The sequence below is a fragment of the Bos mutus genome, chromosome 4 (genome assembly GCF_027580195.1).
Source record: "Bos mutus isolate GX-2022 chromosome 4, NWIPB_WYAK_1.1, whole genome shotgun sequence".
Classification (NCBI taxonomy): domain Eukaryota; kingdom Metazoa; phylum Chordata; class Mammalia; order Artiodactyla; family Bovidae; genus Bos; species Bos mutus.
The window spans coordinates 64,894,323-64,909,585 of record NC_091620.1 but is presented as its reverse complement, the minus strand read 5'-3'; the positions used below and the strand labels follow the sequence as shown (position 1 = coordinate 64,909,585).

Genomic DNA, 15,263 nt, shown 5'->3' with positions numbered 1-15,263 from the left:
GTTCTCTATCAGTATGCATTAAGTAAATTAATATTAGAATATCTATATAAATTTCTAGGACTTCTCCCGTGGCTCAGTGGCAAAGAATTTGCCTGCCAATGCAGAAGACACAAGAGATGAGGGTTCAATCCCTGGGTTGGGAAAATCCACTGGAGAAGGAAATGCCAACCCACTCCAGTATCATTGCCTTGAAAATTTGATGGACAGAGGAGCCTGGCAGGCTATAGTCCACGGGGTTGCAAAGAGTTGGACATGACTGAGCACGCACACATACATAAATTTCTAATAAGCCAATACATTTTTACTCTCAAAATTTCATACGCTGTGCTGTAAAATTGTATACTGTCTTTTCTCTTGAATGATTCATATTTGCATATGTGCAAATGTGCATTCTGCCAACCATTGCAACAACATGGAAATTCCTAAAGAATATTGACATTAGCTAACAAGATACAAATATGAAATAATGTGCAAAATAGCAGTCAATAAATATGTTAAGAAATCATGATGGTAATTGAAATTTAGAGTTACAACTCAATAAGAGTAAGTTATGGATCAACTTCTACTAATCACCTGCCTCAGAAACTTATCTCTGCTTCCTAACACACAATTCACAAATGTTTTAACTTTTCAAATACTGCCATTCAGTAATGAGTGATAACCCCACCCTTTTAATGACCTTCCATGAGCTGACTCTAAAATCAGTTGGAAGCCCACAGAGAAGTATACAAATGCTAGGTCCTAGAGATGAGGGGAAATATCCATTCTTTGGGATGTTGATCAGAACTTGAAAAGTAGAATTAAATGCAAAGGAACAAAGGGTGACTAGAGAGAATGTAGGGCATAACAAAATCAAGGGTGGGATCAGAAACAGACTCACTAAATACACTTCTTTATTACTGTTTGCAGTTTGGCATGTAGCTAAATGTCTAGAATATATTTGAAAGGGACTAAAGGTTTCTCAGAGTCTCAGCATAATGCTCTCATTTCAAAAAAACTTATCTACACATGATTTTTTGAAGACAAGTTCATATTGAAAATCAAAATGTCAAAGGAGATAAATGGTTGGAGTCTAGAGTAAACGAGATGTAGTTCTGGATAGAGCAATGAACTTTAACATTTCTGGTTAATCAGAGAGAAATATGCACATACTATAACAATGAAGAAAACAAATATAAAATATAAGGGCACATATAATACAAAACTCTAAAGAATCTAAAATTATTTAATAATCATTAGCAAATGATTATATTTTTAGCTGTAATACACAAGGAAAACTGAAATGCAATAACTTTTCTTTGAGCTCACTCACAAGGGAACATGAAATATGTTTATTCCTATCCAGCCTTGCACAGTATCAGAGTCACCCTGAACCCTGACTGAACCCTATAGAAGAAAAAGGGTCAAATTTATGGTTAAGATTATAGCAGTTCTTAATTGGCAATATTAATTAAAAAGTCAAAGAGTGTCAAAGATTTCTTTAAGATGGTTTATTGCTAATATGAGAGTGTCATATATACTTTGCATCTAACTGATGACAGTTGAAATCATTATGGCATGGTTGTGAGAACTGAAAAAATTACTGGGTACCCAGAGACAAGAAAAAACATGTGCTTAATGGCTATAACTAAAATTAAGCATGAATCATTACCTGAGAAACAAATGAATGAAATGTATTAGCAAAAAATTTTTAAATGAACTAAATATTTAAGAAGGGCATAAACTGAAGTTATCTTGAATATGGAGAAACCACAAAAGAAATTACAGAAGAAAGTATTAATGTGACAGATTCTTTACAAGGTTGAAGAGAAACGCTGTCTTTAATTAGCAAGTTCAGAAACTTTTCTAACAAAATGCTTTTATTGATCTTTCTTCTATAAATATTTACTTTTAATCTGACCCGGGCAATCAAATAAGAGATCTTCATTTCCCTCCATCAGATTTTCCACGTCTTCACACAAGTGCTCAGATCCTTGTGTTTTACAAATTAAATATGTCAATACATTTTATCATGGTATCATATGCTATTTTCATTAAAATCTCATGGAATTCTAGATGCTGAGGATACTTCAGCTTCTTTTTTCCCTCCCCAAGATTATTTCAGGTGAAAATATATACAAAACAAATATTTTAAAATTATTAATATAAACCTAAGACATATTCAAAGGAGAAAAAAAAAATCACAGGACAGTTTCCCAAAAAGGCTGTTCTCATGTGAACATACACTCTTAACTAATGAATAAAATGCTCAAGATTGGTAGCATCTTTTAGTAAGGTTTACTATTATTTGCCTGAAACTCCAGTACTTTGGCCACCTCTTGCAAAGAGTTGACTCATTGGAAAAGATTCTGATTCTGGGAGGGGTTGGGGGCAGGAGGAAAAGGGGATGACAGAGGATGAGATGGCTGGATGGCATCACCGACTCGATGGACGTGGGTTTGGATGAACTCTGGGAGTTGGTGATGGACAGGGAGGCCTGGCGTGCTGCAATTCATGGGGTCGCAAAGAGTCGGACACGACTGAGCGACTGTACTGAACTATTATTTTCCAACCTTAAGATTCTAGAGTGCATTTTATCAAATTCATTCATTCGTGTTGTTTATTAAATTCTCTAAGGCTACTGATTCATGTGCTTAAGTGTGAGAAAAAGACAAAGAAAAAAATCATCACAATATTATAGTCTTAAAAGTTATTATTCATATTACTTTCATACAGAGGACCCCTTGTTTAAGACCAAAAATAATAGGCCAATTGAGACTTACGCTTAACATTTAATTGTATGAATAAGAATGAAAATTTAGGCCCAATATAACAAGAATATTTTCCCCTTGATATACTGAGCATAAAAAGTATTCACATCTATTTCACTGCTTTGCCTTCTTCATGGGCTTAAACCTGCCAAATTATTCCATTTGATTTCAGAGAATTCTCATATGGCAATCTATTTTATTTACTTTATCTTCAATAAAATGGTTCAGTGAGCATTAGCAACTCTAAGACACAAGTTTCAATCAGTCTTCAGACAAAGGCGTCAATCTATATTAGACCTACTGTCCTGTGAGTTGTAGCTAGAAAGTTAGATAAGGTAGGGCAACAGTGAAAATGTGACAGAGTCTTAATAAAGCCAAAGTAAAGAGAAAGAAAGCTCTCCCCAGGCTCTCACAGCATAGCTTACACGAGACCAGGTGCTGGATTCAACACATGAAGAACTCCTTAATAAGGCTAACAGCTAAAGTAGGCTTCAGACTCTATCTTTATTTTACCTGACACCTACAGTAACAGTTCTTTGTATTCCAGCAGATAATAGTAAAAACTTGAAATGCCAATAGTTAAAAATGAAGTTTCATATTCACCCCCTGGATATCGTAGAGGGGGAAAAAAAAAAAAAACAACTGAAAACACTCAAGCTGCATAGCAGTTCTATAACATTTTCATGCAATTACTAATGTAATAGTAGTTTCAGTGGATCTTTCCTTATAAATTTGTATGACATTTTAAATATAGTTGGTGGATTAGAGTTTAACCACAAAACAATCAGTAAGTATGAGCAACAACTTATTTTGGAAAATGATATGATTAAAGACTAATTCCAAGAAATATTGGGCAGTACTGTTAGATGTCATGAAAATGCCTCCCAAAGCACAAACTTTGTAATAAGTGATGGTGGTTCATATTTGATACAGGCTGTAAAAAGCAAATTATTGTAATGGTGCTCTTCCCAGCAAATAAGACCATTAAAAATGTGTTTAATGTTCAGTTGAAGTGAAAAGCAGGCCAGATTTTGTATAATGGTACCAAAAATTTTACTAGTGGATCACTCCAGGCCATAAATTTGATATTACAAATGTAAACTCTCCTTTTTTTTACAGGAACCAGTTTCAATTTTTCCCTTTGTAAAAAATATAATGCTGTACTTTCAGACATTTCTCCAAAGAATACATAGAGATGGCTAACAAACACATGAAAAGATGCTCAATATTGCTCATTATTAGAGAAATGCAAATCAAAACTACAATGAAAAATCATCTCACACCAGTCAGAATGGCCATCATCAAAAAGTCTATAAATGATAAATGCTGGAGAGGGTGTGAAGAAAAGGGAATCCTCTTGCACTGTTGGTGGGAATGTAAACTGATCCAGCCACTATGGAAGACAGTATGGAGATTCCTTTAAAATGGATTAAAGACAATCTCTTTAACAAGTGGTGCTGGGAAATCTGGTCAACCACTTGTAAAAGAATGAAACTAGGCCACTTTCTAACACCATACACAAAAATAAACTCAAAATGGATTAAAGATCTAAACAAAGACCAGAAACTATAAAACTCCTAGAGGAGAACATAGGCAAAACACTCTCTGACATACAGCACAGCAGGATCCTCTATGACCCACCTCCCAGAATATTGGAAATAAAATCAAAAATAAACAAATGGGACCTAATTAACCTTAAAAGCTTCTGCACATCAAAGGAAACTATTAGCAAGGTGAAAAGACAGCCTTCAGAATGGGAGAAAATAATAGCAAATGAAGCAACTGACAAACAACTAATCTCAAAAATATACAAGCAACTCCTACAGCTCAATTCCAGAAAAATAAACGACCCAATCAAAAAATGGGCCAAAGAACTAAATAGACATTTCTCCAAAGAAGACATACAGATGGCTAACAAACGCATGAAAAGATGCTCAACATCACTCATTATCAGAGAAATGCAAATCAAAACCACTATGAGGTACCATTTCACACCAGTCAGAATGGCTGTGATCCAAAAGTCTACAAATAATAAATGCTGGAGAGGGTGTGGAGAAAAGGGAACCCTCTTACACTGTTGGTGGGAATGCAAACTAGTACAGCCACTATGGAGAACAGTGTGGAGATTCCTTAAAAAACTGGAAATAGAACTGCCTTATGATCCAGCAATCCCACTGCTGGGCATACACACTGAGGAAACCAGAATTGAAAGAGACACGTGTACCCCAATGTTCATCGCAGCACTGTTTATAATAGCCAGGACATGGAAGCAACCTAGATGTCCATCAGCAGATGAATGGATAAGAAAGCAGTGGTACATATACACAATGGAGTATTACTCAGCCATTAAAAAGAATACATTTGAATCAGTTCTAATGAGGTGGATGAAACTGGAGCCTACTATACAGAGTGAAGTAAGCCAGAAGGAAAAACATAAATACAGTATACTAATGCATATATATGGAATTTAGAAAGATGGTAACAATAACCCGGTGTACGAGACAGCAAAAGAGACACTGATGTATAGAACAGTCTTATGGACTCTGTGGGAGAGGGAGAGGGTGGGAAGATTTGGGAGAATGGCATTGAAACATGTAAAATATCATGTAAGAAATGAGTTGCCAGTCCAGCTTCGATGCAGGATACTGGATGCTTGGGGCTAGTGCACTGGGACGACCCAGAGGGATGGTATGGGGAGGGAGGAGGGAGGACGGTTCAGGATGGGGAACACATGTATACCTGTGGCGGATTCATTTTGATATTTGGCAAAACTAATACAATTATGTAAAGTTTAACAATAAAATAAAATTAAAAAAAATAAAAATAAAAACTAGGAATAAAACCACCATATGACCTAGCCATCCCATTCTAAGTCATATACCCTGAGGAAACCAAAATTGAAAAAGATACATGTACCCCAATGTTCATTGCAACACTATTTACAATAGCTATAACATGGAAGCAACCTAGATGTCCATCAACAAATGAATGGATAAAAAAGTCGTGGTACATATGCATAATGGAATATTACTCAGCCATAAAAAGGAACACATCTGAGTCAGGTCTAATGAGGTGGATTAACCTAGAGCCTATTATACAGAGTAAAGGAAGTCAGAAAGAGAAAGATAAATATCATATACTAATGCATATTTATGGAATCTAGAAAGATGGTACTTGATGAATTTATTTGCAAGACAGCAATGGGAGAAACAGACATAGAGAACAGACTTAGGGACATGGGGAGAGGGGAGGACAGGGTGAGATGTATAGACAGAGTAGCATGCAAACTTACATTACCATATGTAAAATAGATAGCCAATGGGAATTTGCTGCACGTCTCAGGGAACTCAAACAGGGGCTCTGTATCAACCTAGAGGGATGGGATGGGAACAGAGATGAGAGGGAGGGTCCAAAGGGAGGGGACACATGTACAGCTATGGCTGATTCATGTTGGTGTTGGACAGAAAACAACAAAATTCTATAAAGTAATTATCCTTGAAATAAAAAATAAATAAAAATTTAAAAAATATATATAATGCCGTATTTTTACCCAGGTTCTATCATTACAGTATAATCGGTAGGAAGAAAATTTGGAATGACAGTTTAATGTGAATTTATACAAAAATTTGTTCTACTACTTGCTGATACATACTTCTCAACTCACTTTCCTGGAGACTGAATGAATTATTTTTCTAACTTAAACATTTCAAAGCAATGAACCCCAAATATGTGTACATATATCTAGATGCTTTCTTCACAACTCTATAAAGACGTTAAAGGAGAACGATGGAAAACTAGTACGATAGATTAGTAGAATAGATTCTAAAAGCTCAGACTCTGTAAAGGTAAGAGTTTTTTTGTTGTTATTTTTTTGTTTGCTTGTTTGTTTTTTAACTATTTCAAACAGCTCTTCTAAAAGAGAATCAGCACCAGACTAGCACCCAGATCTACCCAGTCCTGACACTCCAACACTGATGTACTCAATGAGCAGGAGACTAGAACAGCCCTCTTCATATTATAAAATCAGTATTCCAGGTGAAATCTAAACATTTCACATTTTCTTCTCACTTAAGCCCACTTTCTCATAAACATGCATGCCTTCCCCATGACACTTACTTTAGAGACCACATATTCAGTATACCTGTATACTGTATTAATCTTTGTATTTCCTGCAAAGTCCAGAATAGTAATGAAGTTTGTGGAAATAATTTTCAGGGGTAGTATATAATATATTAATTATCTACTGTTACATAACAAATTACCTCCAAATTTAGCAGCTTTGGACAAAAAAAAAAAAAAATATTATGTCAAACAGTTTCTGAGGATCAGGAATCCAGGAGTAGTTCAGCTAGGTGGTTTAGGCTCAGGCTTCCTCAAGAAGATGCAGTTACTGATAGTTCCTCCCTGTCTACTGGACAGAGGGAACAGTTCCTCACCACATGGGTCTCACCAAGTCAGCTATCCTCCCCTAGAGCAAGTCATGAGTCTGAGAGAGAAAGAGAGAAGGGAAAGGGGAAGGAAGAAGGGAGGGGGCAAAGAGAAAAAAAGAGAGAGAGAAAAAAAAATGGAAACAAGAAAGAACACCCCAAACAGATGTCCTAGTATCTTGTATAACCCAATCTGAAAAGCAATATATTATTACTTGTACCATAGTCTAGTCAACTGGCCACAAGACACAAGGTACATGTGGGAGGGAAAAATACAGTTGTATGAAAACCAGGAGATGGTGATCATTAAGGACCATCTTAAAGGCTGCCTATCACAGCTCACCCTCTGCACCCCAAGATCCACATTCTTCCCATGTGCAATCAGTTTCAAACATATAAGTTGTACTGGATTCCTAAAGGTTATTTAAGAGATACACTTAAGATTACTGAGATACACTTAAGATTACACTTAAGATCTGAGATACATTTCAGATTACTGAGTCAGTGTAAGAGCAGATAATTTATAAAAACCATCCTATAAAATATGATTCTCAAACTGACCACTGTTCTGAATTAAGGAGGTATTTCATATATTTGAGCTTCCTTTCTTGCCTGGGAAATCCCATGATCAGAGGAGCCTGGAGGGCTATACAGTTTATGGTGTCACAAAGAGTCAGTCCTGACTGAGTTAACTTTCACTTTCACTTTTCAAATATTTAGTGAATGTTTCTTAAGATACGATTATATGCCAGGCTATAGGTGATACACACACGATACTATCAGGAGAAGTCCTGAGTTGGCTAAAAAGGAGGAAAGAAACAGGGCAAGTGTAAGGGAAGAGGCAGAGATGTAAATGGGCTTTACATTTACAGAAGACAAGGGAAAAGAAACAATAGGATATACACTGACAAAGATGTGGGCAAGTGTAAGGCAAGTTCAAGGTACACATATCAGTGTGATGAGGAGAAAATGTTGGATACTAGGGTTTTGTCAGAGCACCAGGGAATGCTGTTTTAGTCTGGTGGTTAGCCAGCTTAAAATAATGGATCAGATGGTAACAATAACCCTGTGTACGAGATAGCAAAAGAGACACTGATGTATAAAACAGTCTTATGGACTCTGTTGGAGAGGGAGAGGGTGGGAAGATTTGGGAGAATGGCATTGAAACATGTATAATATCATGTATGAAACGAGTTGCCAGTCCAGGTTCGATGCACGATACTGGATGCTTGTGGCTGGTGCACTGGGACGACCCAGAGGGATGGTATGGGGAGGGAGGAGGGAGGAGGGTTCAGGATGGGGAACACATGTATACCTGTGGCAGATCCATTTTGATATTTGGCAAAACTAATACAATATTGTAAAGTTTAAAAATAAAATAAAATTTTAAAAAATAAAAAAAAAAAAAAAATAATGGCTCAATATTAGGCAGAAAGGAATGGCCCGTTGAAACTTATACTATAAGCAGAACTGAGGAAAACCTTACATAATTTAAAAAAATAAAATGATAGTTTAAAGTAATTTTAAATTAAGAAATTTAACATGCTGTGGCAGATAAACTTTAGGGTGATTCCCAGGTTTATGCCCTATATAAGTCCCTCCCCTTGCATGCAGGCAGGACTATGACTTGCTGCTAACAGAATCTGGCAAAGGTTATGGGATGCTATTTCAATGCTTACGTTAATATATACCCACACACATAGATATATAACTCTATTTTTCTAACATTTAGTAGAAACTCTCCTACTAATTTTAAAGATGCAAGCTACTATTATGTGAACTGTATATGGAGAGGGTCACATCGATGAGAACTGTGGATAACCTCCTGGACCTGTGGATCTCAGTCCCATAAAAGCAATGAAATGGATTTGGCCAACGCCCAGTAAGTTTGGAAGAAGACCCTGAACTCCAAAGGAAAATGCAGTCTAGCCAATATTTTGATTGTAGCCTTGTAAGATACTGAGCTAAGCCATGCCTGGACTCCTGACCCATGGAAATTGTTAATATAATAAATGTATGCCATTTTAAGCTTTAAAATATTAGTATACAGCTATCAAAAATTCATACACATGCTAACAAAATCACAGAATGCACATTTACAAATTAACTCCTTTTTACCATTTCACGGACCAAAGTTAGAATGCTAGTCAGGACACTGATCAGGTGCCCTGGAAAATACAGTCAAACTTTGAGACTCACATTAATAGGGAACAAAATAAAACTAACTTAAAAAAAAAAAAAAACTTACTATTCTCTTTATATGTATTTACACATTTAGTCCTTAAATCAACTCTAAGAAATAGGCACTATTATCTCTTTTTTCTAGATTCAGAAATTAAGAGTTAGAGAGTTTAAATGACCTAAGGTTTCACATATGGTAGGTTTGTTTTTGAACCATAATTCAAATCTAAGTAATATGAGTCCCAAGCTTACATTCTCAACAGCGATATGCTACAGCCTCTGTATTTACAGTTTTATTCAGTCTGTTTCATTTTACCAAAAAATGTGTGCACACCACATATTTGAATCGCTTGTCCAGCCCCTCCTTGGCCAAATCATCTTCCTGCATAGCTCATTTATTTTTTAATAATTTGAAAATTAGAGCAAATATTTTGTCAGGTATGATGCCTAATTTTTATAATTTGTGAAACTTACAGCAATATGTATAAGTATGTGAATGAAGTTTTTTCTACTCCACTGAAATAACTAAAACTGATCTTTTATTTGAATTTAATACTCTTACGATAGAAACTCTGGAAATAACTGTAAATATTATGAAGTAAAATACACATGTACACCTACACACTTTAAGTAACCATTTACCCATATACACAATCTCAGTTGGAAGCTATGTGGAATATTTTAGTTCCTATTTTGTATAATCTAGGTCAGGTTCTGCAGACTTCTATGAGAGGTAAAATGGGGATAATCGTTTGAAAACAAATATTCACTTTAGGGATTTCTGGAGGGAAAGGAATGGAACAGTGGAAATCAAAGAAGAAAATGAATATTTCTTGAAAATAGCTGTGCATTTTAATACACACACAATTATGTACCCTTCTGAGAAAAAGACTCTCTATTTTCTAAAAGTCATTTCTTTCATGGTTCCATGATGTTCACTGTCAGGTAACTCCTACTCATAAATCTAAAATTCCCCTGCTATTACTAAAACAAATGTCCTATTACTACTCCACAAATGAGAATTTAATATTAAAGGTCTTACAATGACAGGCTATATCAACATAACCATTATCTATGGTAAGAATAAATAACACAGAAGAAAAAAAAGATTGGGTGTAAGCAGATCTGAATTCTAATAACACATAATTATTTATTATCAACTATAATATCACAATAATCTACACCATTTTTTCCAAGTCCTTGAAATTCTTTGCCAAAACTTTTAGTTTCTCTACTTACTAAATAATGAATAATAATGGCCACCTTACTTAAAGCATAAAAAATGCAACAGTAAAATTAATGAGTTTAATGAAAAAGTAAAATGAAGTAAAAAGTTATCAAAATGTTTCCAAGTTTTTAAATGCTAAATACATGTGGATTCATTCTTTTTGTTTTTGGGACTTCCATGGGACGACAGAGGATGAGATGGTTGGATGGCATCACTGACTTGATGGACATGAGTTTGAGCAAGCTCCAGGAGTTGGTGATGAACTGGGAAGCCTGGCATGCTGCAGTCCATGGGGTCGCAAAGAGTTGGACACGACTGAGCAACTGAACTGAAATGATTTTGTTTGTATGTCTGACAGAATTATAAAGTTGGGACAAAACAAGCAAAATTCCATAGGCAAAACAGCACCAGTACCTAAGAAATAACTGACTACATGATTCAAGTACCTTGACAAAATTCTCTCAGGGAAGATATGGAGCATCTATCTAGATAAAGTTTTAGAAATGGCTACAGCAATTTAGGCATCACAGCGAGGATCCTTGAGACCCATCTTACATTTTTGGTGAACCCACTTGATAAAGAAGTCTGATGTAGCATGGGCAAGAAAAAATCGTAATTTTAAGAAGTCAGAGCATCAGGGTTCCCCTTTCTCTGGGGGTAAAGACTAGAGAGGGAAATGATGTAAACAACTCATCTGGAATTTTTTTTTCAGTTTTATTTTTATAACTATATAATTACAACTTTGCCCCCCTATAACATAACTGCTTGACTGATACCATAGTCAAGAAATGACACTGAAACACTAATTTCACAGAGACATTATAGCGTAAGAGTGGGATATAGAATCTGCATCTCTTGGAACTGCAACTCATACTATCTCTGTGGTCCTTGCTTTGTAACAAACAATGGAGTTCAAGTTCTCTAAAGTGGCACTGTAAATATCAAGGAAAACTACCATTATATTGAAAGAAGTATAACACTAAAAAAAATAAATGATTTCTAAATAGCTGACTTGGTAGATCTCGGGAGTTTATTTTAAAAAATCAAACTTTCAAGAAAAAATCGTTAGTAGTATGCTATTCCGGAGAAGGCAATGGCACCCCACTCCAGTATTTTTGCCTAGAAAATCCCATGGACGGAGGAGCCTGGTAGGCTGCAGTCCATGGGGTCGCTAGGAGTCGGACACGACTGAGCGACTTCACTTTCACTTTTCACTTTCATGCAATGGAGAAGGAAATGGCAACCCACTCCAGTGTTCTTGCCTGGAGAATCCCAGGGACAGAGGAGCCTAGTGGGCTGCCGTCTATGGGGTCGCACAGAGTCGGACACGACTAAAGTGACGCAGCAGCAGCAGTATGCTATTCTCCCTAGTTTCTGACAGTTCTAGATTCTCCTAAGTATCAACTGGATCTTAATAAAATAGTACTGAAAACATCAGTATAAATAGGCCAGCATAGTGGTAACAGAAAATACTTCAAGTGCTTCTCTTGTCTAATCATTTATTCCCAATAATTCAAAATCAAATTCACATTCTTCATATATTTGTGTTAATTTTCAAAAGACAAAGTGAGATCAGGTTTAAAAGGAAGAAGGAGCACAATAAGAAATGAAATAAAAAGCCCAAGAGAATAAACAGTGATAAAAACTCCTATTGCCATGCATGATATGTCTCTATGGTTCACTGTTTTTGTTTTGTTTTGTTTTGTTTTTTAACCTTTGAGCAAAGATACTTAACCAAAAACTTAAAGGACAAAATAAACCTTAGAAAAACATAAATAAGCACAATGAATGAAAGAGACTTATCACCAAAAGGCCACTTACCTATTTCTCTCAGATCTTCAATAAGACTTGCAAGTCAACCTTGATATGGAGCCCTAGGTAAATTCAATTCCAGTATCACATTAGAGCAGCCCTGTTAATAGAGACAAACAATTGTCACTGCTTTGAAAATTAAGTTTTCATTTATGTCCCAATTAGTTCAATGATTTCACCATAAAACATACTAAACCTAAAGGTAAGTATAAAGCATTCTTTGCTTTGGGAATCTTCAAACGTGTATAAAATTGCTTTCCTACATTTTGGAAAACTTTAAAGCCACTGTTTGGTACAAAGCAAGGACCATAGGACAGCACTAAGCACACTTTCAAGAAACAGATTTTACTTCCCATTCTTATACTGATTTTCCAGGTTTAAACTTTTGATGATTAAATTTTGTAATTTATAAGAATAAAATTATTTATGTCTCAAGGTTCCCAAATGAAAACATGACTGATTTCAATTGCCTCTTCAACACATACTTAATGAGTTTTGTAGGTCTTTCCACAATTAACAAATTAATAGTAAGCATTTCTTCTCCCAGGTCAGAAGGTGTTTGATATGCTACTAGGGAAGAGTGGAGAAGAACTACTAATAGCTCCAGAAAGAATGAAGCAGCCAGGCCAAAGCCAAAATGATGTTCAGTTGTGGATGTGTCTGGTGATGAAAGAAAAATCTGATGATGAGAAAAACAGTACTGCATGGGAACCTGGAATGTTAGATTCATGATTCAAGGTAAGTTGTGAGTGGTCAAGCAAGAGATGGTAAGAATAAACATTGACATCTTAGGAATCAGTGAACTAAAATTGACAGGAATGGGCAAATTTAATTCAGATGACTATTGTATCTACTACTGTGGGCCAGAATCCCATAGATGAAATGGAGTAGCTCTCATAATCAACAAGAGTCTGAAATGCAGTACTTGGGTGCAACCTCAAAAATTAAAGAATGAACTTGGTTCATTTCCAAGGCAAGCCATGCAACATTAGAATAATTCAAGTGTATGCCCCTACCACAGTTAGTGAAGAAGCTAATCAGTTCTACGAAGACCTAGAAGACTTTCTAGAACTAACACCAAAAAAAGATGTTCTATTCATCATTGGGGATTGGAATGCAAAAGCAGGAAGTCAAGAGATACCTGGAGTAACAGACAAGTTTGGCCTAGGAGAACAAAATGAAGCAGCACAAAGACGAACAGAATTCTGCTAGAGAATGTACTGGTCATAGCAAGTACCCTTTCTCAGCAACACAAGAGATGACTTTACACATGGACATCACCAAATGGTCAATACCAAAATCAAATTGACTACATTCGTGTAGCCGAAGATGGAGAAGCTGTATACAGTCAGCAGAAACAAGACCTGGAGCTAACTGTGGCTCAGACCATCAGGTTCTCATGGCAAAATTCAAGCTTAACTAAAGAAAGCAGGGAAAACCACTAGGCCAGCCAGGTATGACTCAAATCAAATCCCTTATGAATATGCAGTGGAGGTGACAAATAGGTTGAAGGTATTAGATGTAGTCAACACTGTGCCTGGAGAACTATGGACGGAGGTCCATAATATTATACAGGAGGTTGCCAACAAAAAGAAAAAGAAAAGTAAGAAGGCAAAGTGGTTATCTGAGGAGGCTTTACAAGTAGCTGAAGAAAGAAAAGTGAAAAGCAAGGGAGAAAGGGAAAGAAAACATGCAACTCTGATTGCTAGGGACCACATGAAAAGCTGCAAGGAGACTGAACCTAAGTCTGCAACAGGAAAGAGTACCGTGTTCAATTAGCAGTGCTTCCACAGGCACTGAAAATGATGGATGACATCATATACCATGCTCACTGAACATTTAGGCATTTCAGTAATTTTATTTAAGTCATTTCCAAACACTTTTGGCTGAAAAATCCTTTCTTCCAATGGAACCTTGGTGAGAGGTCAATTAATTAAGCAGATAAAAATGAAACATTCTGACTGAATCAGGATCCCAAATACTCAGTACCACCATTATTCTTTCACCAGTTACCCTGGGGGTATTCTAGGAAGCTTAGATATACACTGCAAAGCATAACTTGAAACCACTGTTTTAATCTTAAGTATTACATAACTCAAAGTTACAAAAATATAGGTAATTCAAACTCCTGTTCTTAACATTCTAGCGTTCTCTCTCTGTTGCTTCTGTTCTCCATATTTCTCTCAATGACAAAACTTTGCATAGCAGCAGACTCTACCCTTGACTTTACTTATGCTAATCTTTCTTCCCCAATCATTTCTTTCCTGCTACATGCCACCAAAAAAAAAAAAAAATTTCTTATGAAAATGTAGCAGCCTAAATTGTTTTCTAATTCCATACTGACTTATTTTTCACTTCCCCATATTCAGAGATATCAATTTTTCCTAAATCAACCTATAAATTCTAGATTTTCAAATAAAATCTAAAAATCCATTTTAAAGTATGTTATAAAATGTCTATTATTATCAAAGTTAAGTTAAAAAATGAAGGGCAAAGAGAAGGATCTCACTCTGTCAAATATTAGGATACACAACAAATTCAGGGACAGATACAGAGATACAGATTTCAGAAATAAATTCACAGGTCAATGATAACTTTATGTATGATAAAGATGATATCAAAAGTAAAAGAAAAGGTTGGTCCTGACTCATTGTATAGAGAAAGGAAAATAGTCTCAGAATATGGCAAAAACTTAGCTCCTTATTTTACACCAAATATAAATTTGAAATTTAACTAGATTAAAGAGCTTGGTGGCTCAGATGGTAAAGAATCCACCTGCAATGCAGGATTTGATCCCCGGGTTGGGGAGATCCCCTGGAGAAGGTGATGGCTACGGACTCCAGTTAATCTTGCCTGGAGAATCCC

General features: G+C 35.9%; 1 protein-coding gene across 5 annotated transcripts in view; it reads right to left on the bottom strand.

The window, feature by feature from the left end:
- FOXP2 (forkhead box P2) overlaps positions 1-15,263 on the bottom strand; it is a 666,216-nt gene that overhangs the window by 433,898 nt on the left and 217,055 nt on the right. For 3 of the 5 annotated variants that reach the window (XM_070369571.1, XM_070369570.1, XM_070369573.1), the window contains one exon: positions 12,408-12,498. The gene's annotated coding sequence lies outside the window, so the exon portion shown is untranslated. Of the gene's footprint in view, positions 1-6,042; positions 6,121-7,012; positions 7,237-12,407; positions 12,499-15,263 lie in introns of all 5 variants that reach the window. The other 2 variants (XM_070369572.1, XM_070369574.1) reach the window with 2 other exon arrangements.